The sequence below is a fragment of the Silene latifolia genome, chromosome X (assembly GCF_048544455.1).
Source record: "Silene latifolia isolate original U9 population chromosome X, ASM4854445v1, whole genome shotgun sequence".
In the NCBI taxonomy this organism is placed as follows: domain Eukaryota; kingdom Viridiplantae; phylum Streptophyta; class Magnoliopsida; order Caryophyllales; family Caryophyllaceae; genus Silene; species Silene latifolia.
The window spans coordinates 320,845,652-320,861,559 of NC_133537.1; the positions used below are offsets into that span (position 1 = coordinate 320,845,652).

The 15,908-nt window shown below is 42.2% G+C and overlaps 1 non-coding gene across 1 annotated transcript; it reads left to right on the forward strand.

The window, feature by feature from the left end:
• The first annotated feature begins 15,376 nt into the window (after positions 1–15,376).
• Positions 15,377–15,483, forward strand: LOC141624475 (small nucleolar RNA R71). The gene has a single exon (XR_012534281.1). It is a non-coding gene; the product is annotated as a small nucleolar RNA R71 (small nucleolar RNA).
• Positions 15,484–15,908: the final 425 nt, after the last annotated feature.

Below are 15,908 nucleotides of genomic sequence, written 5' to 3' on the forward strand. Positions count from 1 at the left end.
AAGCTTTGCTACTTTACCACTACACACCTCCCACTCCAATAATATTAATGCCCGCCTCTTTGGTAAGAAAAACTTGTGAAAAAAATTTCACTAATCCCAAGGCATCCTTGTTTGTAGAAACAAGGAGAAATATTAAATTCAGTGGGAGTTCTAGCAAGAATGTTCTTGCAACTGAAAGAAGTAATGGTATTATCAAAGGAAAGGCAAAGATGGGTAAGGAATCCAAACCTGATAATGAATTGGAAATGGATAGTGAAACTACCACAACCAAAACCAAGAAGAGTGCCCAATCTTACGAAGAATGTCATTATTCTAATGTCATGGGCCATTGGAAGCAAAATTGCCCCAAGTATTTGGGAGATACCAAAGCTGGACTTGTCATTCCAGTTAGGGTTAAGGAGTGTGGAAGCACTTAGCAAGGGTAACATGGATCTCCAATTCGCAAATGGAACTATAGTAGCCGCCATTTCAAAGGGAACCCTTGTGATTGCCTTAGCTAAGTGATTTTAAATTGCATCTACATAATGGTGATTATGTACCAATTTTGTCTAAAACATTATTTCCATTTCTATGTTAGACAAGGAAGGATTTTTCTTTCGCCATAAAAAACAATCGTTATATTTTGTTTGAAAATTGACATTGCTGTGAGCCAAGTCACTTATCTTAATGATATACATGATTTAGACACTTCCAACTGAAGCAAAGATATCTACAATATACGATCCAAAAGACTCAAACAAGTAATCCAGATGTTTTATACATTTGGTATTGTCGATTAGGTCTCATCAATGAGAAACGCATTAAAAGCTAGTGTCGACTAGATTTAATGAACCATTTGATTTTAAATCATATGGAATATGTGAATCTTATCTCCTTTGCAATATGATTCATACTCCTTTTAGTGGTAAAGGGACACGAGCAAGTGATTTGTTGGGACTAATACATGCCGATGTATGTGTTCCTATGAGCATCACCGCAAGGGGAATTTATGACTACTTCGTCACTTTTTCCGATGATTTAAGTAGATATGGGTATGTTTACTTAATCAAATATAAAGTGAAGCATTTAAGAAATTTAAAGAATTTCTAAATGACGTAGAGAACCAATTGAACAAAGTACTAAAGCATTACGATCCGATCGTAGTGGCAAAGATCTAAGTAATGAATTTGATTTATTAAATATGGCTTATGACCTAGTGTCACTACCCATAAGATCAAACTAATATGAGTCGGTATGAGTTATCGAACTCAATTTTGGGAATTTGCAATCCAAAACGGACACGTTATTAAAAACGAATGGTCAACCAGGAGAGACCTGAAATAGAGAGTCTATTTAACAAATGACATGGATCAGACTTGCATATGACAAGAATCAAACTGTCATGATAGAGCTGGTCTTTTATGTGCTAACACGTTAGTCTAGACAAACTTCAATTATTCCACCATATATGTTTGTAACTCACAAAGCTATCTCTTAAGAAGATAGGTGTATTTCTAAGAGATAGAGTGGGATTAGATCGTAACAAACATGTCTTATAGTCATTGTGTTACTTTTTTGAAAGTAATAGAACTATAATCTATAAAGATAAAGTGGGAGTATAGTCTTCTAGTCATTGTGTTACTTTTTGAAAGTAATGGAACTATAATCTATAAAGATAGAGTGGAAGTATAGCACACATGTCTTATTGTTGATATATTAATTTTCGAAAGTAATGGTATTATGACCTAGTTTCGAATCGACCTTGTTGCATACGAGCCATAGCATTACAATCCAAAGATTGTTAATCAAGAGTAGATTTACTTTAAGGCGATGGTCTCTTTAAAGTAAATAGAGCTTTTGAGTACTTAAGTGCATAGATCGACATGAAGATGTTAATCAAGATAAATAATGTTAGGAATCGCCACAGTTCATTTTGATGATGAATGGCAAATGATATTAAAAATTCACTTTTCTAAAATGGGAATTTAGAGAAGGATGTGTATGGAACACAAAACCTTAGATAAAGATCTAAGAATCCTAACGTATTATGCAAAGCTTTCTTAAGTGATCCTAGAATGGTCTTAAGGAAGCATCAAAGGATTGTAATTATCATACTTTTCGTTCATGTGATAATTGTGAATGGTTTCATTCACATGATTGAAGAATCATGATTATACATGCAGTTAAGTGGGAGCAAGAATTATTTTCCCATGTCTTATATGTTGATAACATATTACTTATTGAGAATAATGTACCAATGCGTTCTTCTATGAAAGAGTGATTGGGAGACTAGGAAAAGATGCGATGTATTTTAGATTTTCGAATCTATGTGAGAGAATATTGGCATAGAATTTAGAGTCTTATGATGATAAGATCTTTCATATCTGTTGAACATCAACAAGGTTGAATAGGTTATTCATGTAATCATGTTGATGAAAGTGGAATTACTATGATAGAGTCATAGTCGTTCACTGAACCTATTAAGTTGTTGATCACATGAAATCGATTGCTAATGTTTCCGCCATTAGAAACGATTATGCCAATGCAGACGATGATGAACCATATGCTTGGAGCATAATGAGTCAATAACAAGTTAATTGATGGTATCAAGCTATACCTCGCAAGTGCACGATTTTATCGTTGTACACTATTAAGGGTCGATCCCACAAGGAGTTGAAAAGACTACTAATTGTTCTAATCCTATAGTTTAGCTAAGTCAACAATAAAGGGAGAAGGTTATGCTAGAACTACCAACAACAAGGTAAAACAAACTAAATAAGAAATAGGAGAAAGAGCAAGATAGAATGAAAGGTTGTAAATCAAATAGATTAAAAACCTAAGACTCGGTTCTTCCCAAACAATTCGTAATTCCACACAATCAAATCTCTAGGCTAATCACAAGGGTAGTTAGGTGAGGAGGTGACGACTCTAATTCGCCTAAGACCCCCCTCTCGGGTTCGAAATAGGACACTAGTACTACCCACCAACCCCCCTCTCGGGTTCGAAGGTCGGAATCCCTAACTCAATACCCGACTACTCCAAAAACATGCATTTTCCCAAGGTAGTCCAATATTTGCTAAGGTCATTAAGCCCCATCAATTCCCGGGTCATCCCACTCCCTCTCTCGAGGGTCGATTTCAAACGCTAGATTAGAGGTGTCCTACCCCGGTTCTCCCTTTCGGTCTCAACCAAGGTTAACAATAGGGTCAAATCTCGGGTATCCAAATCACAACCTAACCAAATCTCGTTGGTGGTCAAGGGTCGTAAGTCAACACTACCCAAAAGTCAACCCATAAACCATGTCATTCCTCTAACCTACCCTCACCAATTTCCCCAAATAATTAGCCTTTATGAAATTCAATTAGTGAAATTACTCATGTTGGGTCAAACCGAGCCCTAGTGGAAGACTACTCACTAATCATGGTCCTAATTGCAAAATAAACAATAAAGATGGAAACTTTGGTCACAAACATGGTGGGAAGATGGATTTTACTACTAAACATGCAACAATCCAACAATAGTTGTAAAGAAAGATGATTTAATCTAATAACAAGGTTGATTAAACTAAAAGACACAATCTTTAACCAAATCAACTCAAAGATTAAGTCTTTGAGGACAACTATCCAAGGATGAACAAATGAAAGAGAATCAAAGAAAAGAGAAACAATGAAAAGATGAACAATGATGAAAACAACAACAAAAAACAAACAACAACAACAACTTTAACATAAACAATCAAACAAACTTGAAGGAAGAACAAAATGTAAACAAATGAAAATAAGGAGAGAATTAATACCAACTCAATAGCAAAAGAGGAATTTGGATAGAAATAATAAAGAAGGAAATCCTTCAATCTTCTTACAAACCCAAATTCAATCACTATTTAATTGAAGAACTTCTCTAATTAGGGAAAGATTAACAAAGAGATTAGCAAAGTTTTAAACTTGAAAGGGGAAATATTCTAGATCTAGGGTTGTCTGTACAAAAGGGTTTAAGAGGGGGTATTTATAGGCTTGTACAAAATTAGGAAGAAAAGAGGAAGAAAAGCCCAAATCCCGTGCTGCTGTGTTTTGCCGGTGCACCGGCTGCCGGTGCTCCAACCGGCAAAACCGCGCAAGGAATTAAAATATCTGGCATTTGTGTTTTGCCGGTGGGCCGGCTGCCGGCCTGCCGGCAAAACACCTTCTTCAGGACGTCTTCTTCTTCTTTGGGGTGTGTAATACCGGTTGACCGGCTGCCGGTGCTCCTACCGGCAGCGAGGTCAAGCTTGTTTTTCACCAAATTCTTCAATAAAATCTTCTAGCTGTGTTCTACCGGTGGGCCGGCTGCCGGCCTGCCGGCAAAACACAGCACTCAGCCTTTTTCCAACTTCTTTGGTATGTCTGGGGTGTGTTCTGCCGGTGGGCCGGCTGCCGGCCTGCCGGCAAAACACACTGTTTACCATTTCCTCACCTCTTCTTCATGTAAAGGCAATGGGGTGCCCTTCTTGCCCCAATTTCTCTATACTTGGATCGTTTCCTACAAAAGGATACGCAAGGTAACAAGTACATGCATTGGGCACAAAATGCAAGGAAAAACACCCGAAATCGACTCGATACGAGTCGGTATGCATAAAAGAAAGAGGGGAATTAGAAGTAAATTAATCGTATATAAAACCTCCCCACACTTAAACCTTACTCGTCCCCGAGTAAGTACCAAAACCAAATGTACAAAGCATTATTATGATAGATATGGAGAGTGGATGCACAATATAAGCATCACTCAACTAAACTACTACTTAAGCCGATCGAGTATTAGCGCACTCAACGCCCCTTCAACTCACAATTTGACACCCATGAGGGGAGAGTGGCCTATTGCAAGGCAAGTTGGGTCTTGCTACAAAACTTTCGACACATTCATCATGATAGCACGTAATCAACAAATAGAATGCATCTAACAAAATGATCCACTTTCCTCATCTAAGTGGCCGAATTTTTCAAATAACAAAAACACGGTCTTGGTCCGGAGTACCGTCTCAGAAGTGCCAATTGAGGTGCCAACCCCCTAAATGTGACAAAAGCAACCCTTGTGTGACCAATGCTCAAGAAACAAATTCGAGAGCGGGGAAAGGGGAGAAAGGGCAAGTCCGCCGAGAATTACAAAACCGACACAAGATTCAACCGAAGGACCCATGACTAAGGGGACCAAGGCAACAACATCCTCACGGTTTTCACTCGTCACTCAATGAAAGAACAAGGTGATTTTTGTGACAAAAAGTAACCAAAATCACTCAACTAGCGAAAACGTGCCCGCAATCTAATGTGTAAAACCGTCCTATGTCCAATGAAATGCAAACAATGGTAAAATGCACACAAAAATGAAGCAAGGGTTACAACGGGGCTAAGGAGTAGGTCGAAACGGGATTGGTGCAAGCACCGTTTGGACATGTGGGGCTCAAATCAAGAATCGTCGACACATCACATCCCATCTCTTATTGCAACACATGAGACACGTCTATGCCCTAACATAGCATTGATGACCAAAACTATGCAAAAATTGCATAAACCCAACTCAAGTAGGAAAAATTTGATAAAACTCCTTTTATTTCAACAAATGGTAACGTCTACACCGTAACAACGACTCGGTTTCCCAAGCCATGCAAAAAATGTGTAAACCCGACTCATCCTTGGAAAAACATCAATTTGCCCTTTTATTTAGCAACGGCTTTTTCTACCCCTTTAAATGATGAGTAGGGGTGTTGCTTGCCTTTTTCTTCTTTTTTTTTTCTTGACAACAAACAAATATATACAACACAACTCATTTTTTTTTTTTGATTTTTCATGACTTTTTCACTTTTCTATTTTGCTTTTCATTTCTTTTTCAAAACTTCTTATTTATATACAAAACCAAATTTACATCGAAATCCGACCCAAGTGGACGTGCGAGCCATCCACCGTCACGACCCAAATCACCTCCTACAACACAACTACAAAAACCGACCAATTCTTGATTAGGGAAGGGTGGTTATGGGAATGTAGCTATTTAGGTGGGTTTGCCAAATGAAAAGGCTAAGCTCAAAGCGGGTGAATCAAAAAGGGAAACAATGTAGGGGAGAAAACGAGGCTATTTGGCTATGTGAGGTTTATAAAAACTGATTTTTGCTTCATATCATGCGCACGAAAATGTAATGCAAATTCACGGTCTAAGGACGATGCGACACACTTATGCGTAGTGATGTGACACGCCTCGCGAGGAGGCCTACTCTCAAACCTAGATGAGGGCGGGGTATGAATGTACCCACCCTAGGAGGCTCTACCCTTACCCTTTGAGTAGCTAAGTCGAGCCAAAGGTCTAGTCTACGGCCCTAGGTCTCACAAGATCGGTCTAAACTCATTGGTCAAGCCCTCCTTCCTCGGCTAACTAAGAGGCCACGGGTGCGAGTCACGAGGAGGGGAAAGGCACAATTGGGCACATTAGTTCATCATGGGGGTACTTGGTTCCCTTCCTTGACCATGTTCTTCCTTAAAAATTTATATACAAACTCAATGCAAAAAGAAAGAAATGCAACATATATTTACATGTGAACAAATGTATGCGGAAATTTAAACAAACATGAAATGAAACGTGCAACAAATTGGCTAATCCTAGCAGCACATCAACACCAAAAATCCAAACGGTCTCCCAAGGAGACACCCAAAGCAACAAAATTCCCATTCTCCTTCAAAATATCCAAGATACCAAAAAGAAAGAATAGTAAAAGGAGTAAGAGATAGGAAGGATTATACCAAGCGTTCTTCTAGCTCCTTTTTGCCTCAAGTGGTCAATGCGCCAAGCCAAAGGTTAGACAAAACATATATATACAATGCAATTTTTTTTGAAATTTTCAGGAATTTTTCAATTTTTAGGCATTTTATCTAATTATAAGCATTTACAAATATAAACAAATATTCACAAGAGTGGATATTTCCCTCCCCACACTTGAGATGTACATTGTCCTCAATGGACAAAAGCAAAGGGAGTGAATAAGAAAAAGAAAGGAACATATTTTTTTGATTTTTGATTTTTCAAAGGGAAAAAATAACATATTTTTGTGATTTTTGTTTTTGAAAAATTAAAAAGACATATTTTTGTTGATTTTTGATATAAGAACTCCCTCCCCACACTTATTTATTTACATTACTTCCAAATGGAAATAAATGTGTGGAGGGAATTCAAATTAAAAGACATGTTTTTGTTTTTTTTTAGGCCCTCCCCACACTTATTTATAGACATGGGAGGGCAATTTAGTGAAATAAAATAACATGTTTTTGCTGCTTTTTTATCATTTTTCAATTTTTAGTTGTTTTTTTTTTATTTTGAAAATGCAATGCATGCTCTATTCTATATGCAAAATTTAAATGACAATGCAAGTTATGCTAAGTGAATGCAATTACTAAATGTGACAATATAATACAAATTGGAAATCTAATGCAATCCTATATGAATGCAACTAAATGAATTATCAACTAAATGCATGCGGAAAATTAAACGTGAAGGAGAGAATTTGGATAAAAGGGAGAGATCGTACTTGTCATTTGGATTGAATATGAGGAGCATACCAAAGGCTTTGGATTGAAAAGGGAGGATAATAAGCCATCAACTCGGGGACTAAGACCCCATCTCATCATCATCATCTTCATCATTGTTATCTCCGGTGGTAAAGTCGGAGCTTTGAATCAAATCGTCGGGGTTGAAGGTGAAATTACCTCCACTACCGCCGACACCCGGGAAACCACCTGTGAAATCGCCACTCATATTCATCACGCCGCTATCTCCTCCCGTGAAACCACCACCCGATCCCGACGCACCCACATCACTAGCAAAGTAGGGCCGAACTCCCCCTAACCATTGGGCATCATGGCCCTCCGGACGATGCTCGGGCCTAGGGGGAAAAACAGGGGCCGCAAAATAATCCGGTTGGAGGTTAAGACCTCCGTGGACTATACTCCCATCCGCTCTCGGGTAGTTCCCATCGGGCCAAGTGAAGTAGGAGGGGTGAGGGTCCTCATAGCCGACGTAATCCCGTCGACAAAAATCATCATAGATGGGATAAGTACCGGTAGCTTGATCATAGTATATCCGGTCCAACTTTCCCCCCAAAATGTCCCTCTCACTAGCGGCTTTCGCCGTGGCAATGTCCATCCTCTCCATCCACTCGGTGAGAGATGGTGGTAAGGGAGGATAAGAAGGTTGGCCCGAGGAGGAGGACTCCCCTTGTTGAAATTGCCAAGGTGGGGGTTGGTGAGTTTGCGGCATTTGGTATTGAAGGGAGGATGGGGTGTTCACTCGACGGTCTCGTGAATAAACACGAGTAGGATTAGGGGGAGGTTGGTCGATGGGTGCCTCCGCTTGAATTGGGAGGAGGTAATCATCTTTATCTTTCTCAATCTTAACGGCGGTGACATTTGGAAGCCGGATGGAGTTCTTGTGATTGATTTGCCAATATTCAAGGCCGTCGTCAGGGTTCTCTTTGAGCCACTCAGGCTTTGTAGTCAAGTAGTGCTTTGACAAGTAAGTGTCCCCGGTTATCCAATTCATCGTAGAAAGGTCAACCGGACGGTCCATGTTACGGGCAATTCGGGTGATCATGCCACCCACATGTATCGGGACTTTGTGCCCCGGAGAACTTGCAATCTTGGATAGGTTAAGGGCTAGGTAGTGAGCCACATTAATTCGGAAGGGGATGGGTTTCGTGAACAAGTAGGACCCCAATATTTCAAGCTCGTGGGTCCTAAACACCCATGGCTCATCCACCGCAAGAACGGTGCACCCCATACATCTATGCCATACCCGAATGACGGGATTGTGGCAACTTATCGCGGGCCTTTTCACCCGAACTTGATCATCAAGGCCCGAAATCGCCTTCCATACACGGGAATAGCGAAAATCAGCGGGTGGGGTATGCGACGGCGCATTTTCCAGCCCAAAAATTTGAGCCAACCGACCCAAAGTGATGTTGTGTTCTCGGTTCATGAGTCTAAAGCTAAGGGTAGCCACCATGTTTGATTGCCGGTGTTTGGTAATCTTAAGACTACTCAAAAATTCCCAAGTAATGCGAGGGTAAGTATACTCATGCATTGTAAATATCCCCCTCATACCACACCCCGTAAATAAAGCTTCCGTCTCCCTAGCAATCCCAAGGGTAGACAAAGACGGATGATGAAGAAACTTAGTAGGGGTGAGGGGACGATTTTTGAAGAGAATAAACTTACCCTTCTGAGTTGGTGTGGCAAACTCGACTGTAGGAAAGTCCGGATCGGGGTATGTATCAGTTGCCGCTTGAGCAATCAATGCCGCTTGGTCCCTTGCTATATCTGCTCTTGTTCTTCTTCCGGTCATCTTGATGATTGGAGGAGATTGGTGAAGGTTGGAGGAAGTTTGGTTGAGTTTTGATGGAGTTAGGGTTGGAAAGGGGGAAAAATTGAGGAAAGAAGGAGGAAGAAAGAAGAAATGAAATGAGGAAAGGGGGTTTTTCGAGTTTTAATTTGCGTCTGATGGTGCGTTTTGCCGGTTGGCGAACCGGCAGCCGGTCTGCCGGTAAAACGCAATCCCCTTTTTCAATTTTTTCGAATTTCTCCTTCTCAGATTTTGACCTCGCTGCCGGTGGACCAACCGGCTGCCGGTCCACCGGCAAATCACTCCTCTCAAATAATTTTCCCAAATACCAGGTGTGTTATACCGGTGAGCCGGCTGCCGGCCTACCGGTAAAACACACTCCTACTCAAATTTCAACTTCCCAGCTTCAAGGCATGAGTGTCTTGCCGGTGAGCCGGCTGTCGGCCTACCGGCAAAACACTCCTCTTCACCAATTTTCAAATCTTTCTAAGTCATCAGGTGTGTCCTGCCGGTGGGCCGGCTGCCGGCCTGCCGGCAAAACACACTCCCAATCATCAATTCTTCATTTTTTTCATCTTGCCAAGTGTGTTATGCCGGTGAGCCGGCTGCCGGCCTACCGGCAAAACACACCATTACTTCAATTTTTCAACAATTTGGTTTGGCCTCGCTACCGGTGGACCACCCGGCTGCCAGTCCACCGGTAAAACACAACACTCAGCTATTTTTCGTTGTGTTCTTCCAATTTGCTCAATTTTTCTTCAACTCGGGATTCGAGCTTTTTCATTGACCCCGGGATTCTTGTTTTCCACAACTACTCCGACGCATGATGTCGGGATTTCGGGTCAACGAAAAATAATGCTTGTGTTCTTCAAAAGTGACCTCCGTCACCAATCCAAATAGACAAAATACGACTCCAAATCTCTCACTACTAGTCTAGAATGCAAGCTATATACAAAGATGCATGGGTTGCCTCCCATGAAGCGCCCTTGTTTTATGTCGTAGGCTCGACGGAGTTATGAATAACAATCAATAATTTTGAAGATAGGTAGCGATGGAGCTCACATTCTTGATGATAGGGGTTCCGGCAACATAGTGCTTGAGCCTTTGCCCGTTCACCTTGAAGGATTGATCTCCATCGGATATTTCAATAGCGCCATGTGGAAAGACTCGGACCACGGTGAAGGGTCCCGACCACTTAGACTTGAGCTTCCCCGCGAACAACTTGAACCTTGAGTTAAAGAGGAGAACCAACTCTCCCTCCTTGAACTCTCTCCGAATGATGGCCTTGTCATGGAATCTTTTGGTTCTCTCCTTATACAATCTAGAGCTCTCATAAGCCTCTAGCCTAAATTCTTCAAGCTCATTGATGTCAAGTAGCCGCTTCTCTCCGGCGCTCTTCAAGTCAAAGTTAAGGAGTCGGATGGCCCAATGCGCTTTGTGCTCTAACTCAACCGGCAAATGACAAGGCTTCCCGTACACCAACCGGAACGGTGAAGTTCCTATTGGTGTTTTTAATGCGGTCCGGTAAGCCCACAATGCATCATTGAGCTTGGTTGACCAATCTTTCCGTGACCGGCTCACGGTCTTTTCAAGGATCATCTTGATCTCGCGGTTAGAGATTTCGGCTTGGCCGTTAGCTTGTGGGTGATAGGCAAGACTCCGCCTATGTTGCACCCCATGTTTCTTAAGTAGAGCATCAAGAGTCCTCTCCCGAAAATGAGTTCCTCGATCACTAATCACAACTCGTGGAACCCCAAACCGTGGGAATATGATCGTCTCCATGAGTTTGGTCACCGATTTTGCGTCACAAGTCTTTGTTGGGATGGCTTCAACCCATTTGCTCACATAGTCCACCGCAACAAGGATATACTCATTCCCATGCGATGAAGGGAAAGGGCCTTGATAGTCAATGCCCCATACATCGAATACCTCCACTTCAAGTATGTAGTTCATTGGCATTTCATGCCTCTTTGAAATGTTACCGCTTCTTTGGCATTTGTCGCATCCCTTGACGTAGGTTGCCACATCATGGAATAGAGAAGGCCAATAAAAACCACATTGGAGTACCCTTGCGGCGGTTTTTCTTGAACTACCATGCCCTCCACTTGGCATGTCATGGCAATGAGAGATTATGGGTTGGACTTCTTCATTCGGGATGCATCTTCTAATTATCCCGTCCGCACAAGACTTGTAGAGGCATGGTTCTTCCCAAAAATATTGCTTTAGATCATGAAAGAATTTCTTCCTTTTATGGGAGTCATAACCATGTGGGATGACCCCGGATACCAAGTAATTTACATAGTCCGCGTACCAAGGGACATCCATCAAAGCAAGTGCGAATAATTGATCATCCGGCAAGGAGTCATCAATTGGCAATCCATCCTTACCCTTGACATGGAGTAGCCGAGAAAGATGATCGGCTACCACATTTTCCACACCCTTCTTGTCTCTAATTTTGATATCGAACTCTTGTAGCAAAATTATCCACCGAATCAAGCGTGGTTTTGACTCCTTCTTGAGTAGCAAGTGCCTCAATGCCGTGTGATCGGTGTGCACAATTACCTTAGAGCCCACCAAGTAAGAACGAAACTTGTTCATGGCATATATGACCGCCAAAAGCTCCTTTTCGGTGGTGGTGTAGTGTGATTGAGCTTCATCCAAGGTTTTGCTTGCATAATATATGGCATGAAGTTTACCATTCTTCTTTTGTCCAAGCACCGCTCCCACCGCTACATCACTAGCATCGCACATCAACTCAAAAGGTTCTCCCCAAGTGGGAGGTTGCATAATTGGAGCGGTGATGAGGGCTTCCTTCAACCTATTGAAAGCATCCAAACACTCATTAGTAAATTCAAATGGCACATCTTTTCCAAGCAACAATGTTAAAGGTCGAGCAATCAAAGAAAAATCCTTGATAAATCTCCGGTAAAAACCGGCATGCCCAAGAAAACTTCTAACTTCTTTGACATTAGTGGGAGGGGGCAAAGTTTTAATCACTTCAATCTTGGCTTGAACAACTTCTAAGCCTTTACTTGACACTACATGACCCAAAACAACCCCGGATGTCACCATGAAGTGACATTTCTCCCAATTCAAGACTAGACCGCTCTCTTAACATCTTTTCAAGACCTTACCCAAATTAGCTAGACATCCATCAAATGAGGTGCCTACGACGGAGAAATCGTCCATAAACACCTCCATGATATTCTCAACATATTCGGAAAATATAGCTAGCATGCATCTTTGAAACGTGGTCGGCGCATTGCAAAGCCCAAAGGGCATGCGCCTATAAGCAAAGGTGCCAAACGGGCACGTGAAGGTGGTCTTTTCTTGGTCATTAGGGTGAATCGGGATTTGGAAAAATCCCGAAAACCCATCAAGGTAGCAAAAATGAGAGTGTTGGGCAAGTCTTTCCAACATTTGGTCAAGGAAAGGGACGGGGAAATGGTCTCTCCTAGTTGCCTTGTTGAGGCGCCTATAGTCTATACACATTCTCCACCCGGTTGTGACTCTTGTTGGAATTAGCTCATTCTTGTCATTGGTGACTACCGTGACCCCGCCCTTCTTTGGCACAACATGCACCGGGCTCACCCATGCACTATCGGAGATAGGGTAAATTATGCTTGCATCATAGAGCTTCAACACCTCCTTCCTAACCACTTCTTTCATAGCGGGGTTAAGGCGGCGTTGAGGCTCAATGGAAGATGCATTCTCATCCTCCAAATGAATGCGATGGGTGCAAAAAGAAGGGCTAATCCCCTTAATATCATCAATTGAGTACCCAATGACATCCTTGTATTTTCTCACAACATCAAGTAACTTTTGAAGTTCGGTGTCATTGAGTGCACTATTGACAATAATAGGGTAAATGTCATTAGGGCCAAGGAAAGCATGTTTAAGAGTAGAGGGAAGAGGTTTCAACTCCACTCGAGGAGGCGTGGATCTCTCCTCCTTTTTACCATCTCCTCTCAAGCTTTCAAATTCTTTATCCGGGTCTTCTTCAATTGTAGCTTCCATAGCTAAAGCATATTCCCGGTGTTCCTTGCAATCCTTTACCTTGCCTTCAAGGAACCCTTGCAAACCCTTGTCTTCATCAAACTTCTTCATATCAACCCATTCTTCTACCACATCAATCATATAACAAGACTTTTCTTCCGAAGGCTCTTTCATAGCCTTGTTCAATGAGAATTCAACCTTATCTTCACCCACTTGTAAAGAAAGCTTCCCATTCTTCACATCAATCATGGCACCCCCCGTAGCAAGGCATGGGCGCCCCAATATGATGGGAATATTTGAGTCTTCGGGGATGTCCATTACATAGAAATCACATGGAAATACAAGTTTCCCCACCTTGAGCGGGACATCCTCCACAAGACCAATCGGGTATCTTACCGACCTATCCGCAAGTTGGAGAGAAACCCTTGTTGGTGAAAGCTCATAACCTTTCAATTTCTTGAAAATTTTGAGGGGCATAAGACTAATGCTTGCCCCCAAATCACACAAGGCCCTCTCAATGTGCACGGTCCCAATCTTACAAGGTATGGAAAAGCTCCCCGGGTCTTCAAGCTTTTGAGGAGCCTCATTCATGAGAATTGCACTACACTCCTTGGATAAGTTCACCGTGGTTGTCGGGCTCAAGGAGTTTTTGTTTGAGATGAGCTCCTTCAATAAATTTCCATAGCTTGGAATCTCCTTAACGGCATCAATGAAAGGCATGGTAATGTTGATACCCTTCATCATGTCCATGAACTTCCCATACTTTTGTTCGAGTTTGGCTCTTGCCAACCTTTGTGGAAAAGGGATTGGTGGCACATAAGTTCTTACAACTTGTTGTTGAGGCTCTTCAACCACCTTTGTTGGTTCATCAATCACTCTTGGAGTTTCCACAATAACTTCCACGAGTTCATCTTCTCCCTCCTTTTCTTCAATTACCTTAGGAGGTTCAACCACAACTTGAGGTTCAATGACATTACCCGGTCTACTACTCTTCCTTTTCTTGACAAATTCCCGGTCTTCCAAATCTCTACCACTCCTCAAGTGGATAGCATTCATGGTTTTCGGATTTTCCTCGGTTTTACCCGGGAATTTCCCTTGGGAGGCTTGTAGTTGGCTCATTTGGGTAGCCAATTGGGAGATTTGGTTGTCCGTCATCCGTTGAGAATCTTGCATTTGGGTCCTAAGTTGGTTGATGGATGAGGTTGTCTCATCATGTTTTTGAGTGGAATGGTTGATGAATTGTGTTTGAGTATTGACAAGTTGGTTTTGGGAAGTCATCAATTGTTCCATCATGAGTTCCAAGCTTGACTTTGGTTGGGTGTTTTGTTGGAAAGGTTGGGTGTTTTGTTGGAATGGTTGGGTGTTTTGTTGGAAAGGTTGGGTGTTTTGTTGGAAAGGTTGGGTGGTTGGTGGGTTAAGTGATTGAAATTGTTGTCTTGGTTGGAAGGTTCTTCCTTGGAAACCCGGTGGACCTTGATTGAATGTTGTGTTTTGTTTTGGAGCTTGAAAGTTTGGTTGTTGTGACTTTTGTTGGAATTTTGGGTTTTGGACATTTTGAGAGCCATAGGAGAAGTTTGGGTGGGCTCTCATTCCGGGGTGATATTGGTTGTTGTTAAACGCTTGCTTGGCCGGACTAGACTCCCATATCCCGTTCACTTGCTCCATACAATTGCCATCTCCAACCACCAAAGGACACTCATTGGGTGGGTGTCCTTGGTCTCCACAAAGCTCACAACTATAGACTTGGTTCCTCATAGAAGAATTGCTAGATGTTTTGCTTGAGCTCATCAAGGCAACTTGTTGTTTAAGCTCTTCTATCATCTCTTTTACCTCCACATTGTTGGCCGATTCGACCGTTGACTTCCCTTTCCTCTTGTGCCTATCATTGTTCCAATGAAAGGTACGAGAAGCCATTTCTTCAATAAGCTCTTTCGCCGTCTTGTGATCTATCTTATCCAAAGCTCCCTTCCCCGAGCCGGAATCAAGGTTCATCTTCATCTCATTGTTTAACCCTTCATAGAAATTGTTGATGAGCTCATCATCCCCAATACCGTGGTGAGGACATAGCCTTTGGAGGCCCTTGTACCTCTCCCATGCTTCATAAAGGGTCTCATCTTCTTGTTGGGTGAACCCTTGGAGCTCACTCTTGATTCTTGCGGTTCGTTGGGGTGGGAAATACTTGTTTAGGAAAGCCTTAGAGACATCGTCCCAAGTCCGAAGAGAGTCGGGTTCACAACTTTTAAGCCACTCCTTGGCACTTCCCCTCAAAGAGTAAGGGAAAAGCCTAAGGCGTACGGCATCCTCCGTCACTCCATTGGCCTTGAACATGTCACAACTATCCAAGAACTCGTTGAGATGCTCGTTGGGGTTTTCGGTGGCTCCCCCTCCGAATTGGTTCCCTTGGACAAGTTGAAGCAAGGTGGATTTCACATCAAAATTGTTGGCTTGAATAGGTGGCTTGACAATACTCGGATTCACCACCTTTTTCGGAGCCAAATTATCTCTCATAGGAACCGCGGCCATTGTTACTTCCGTTTCCGGTGTTGCAAAAGGATTTTCGAAAGTTTCAAAGACCCGTG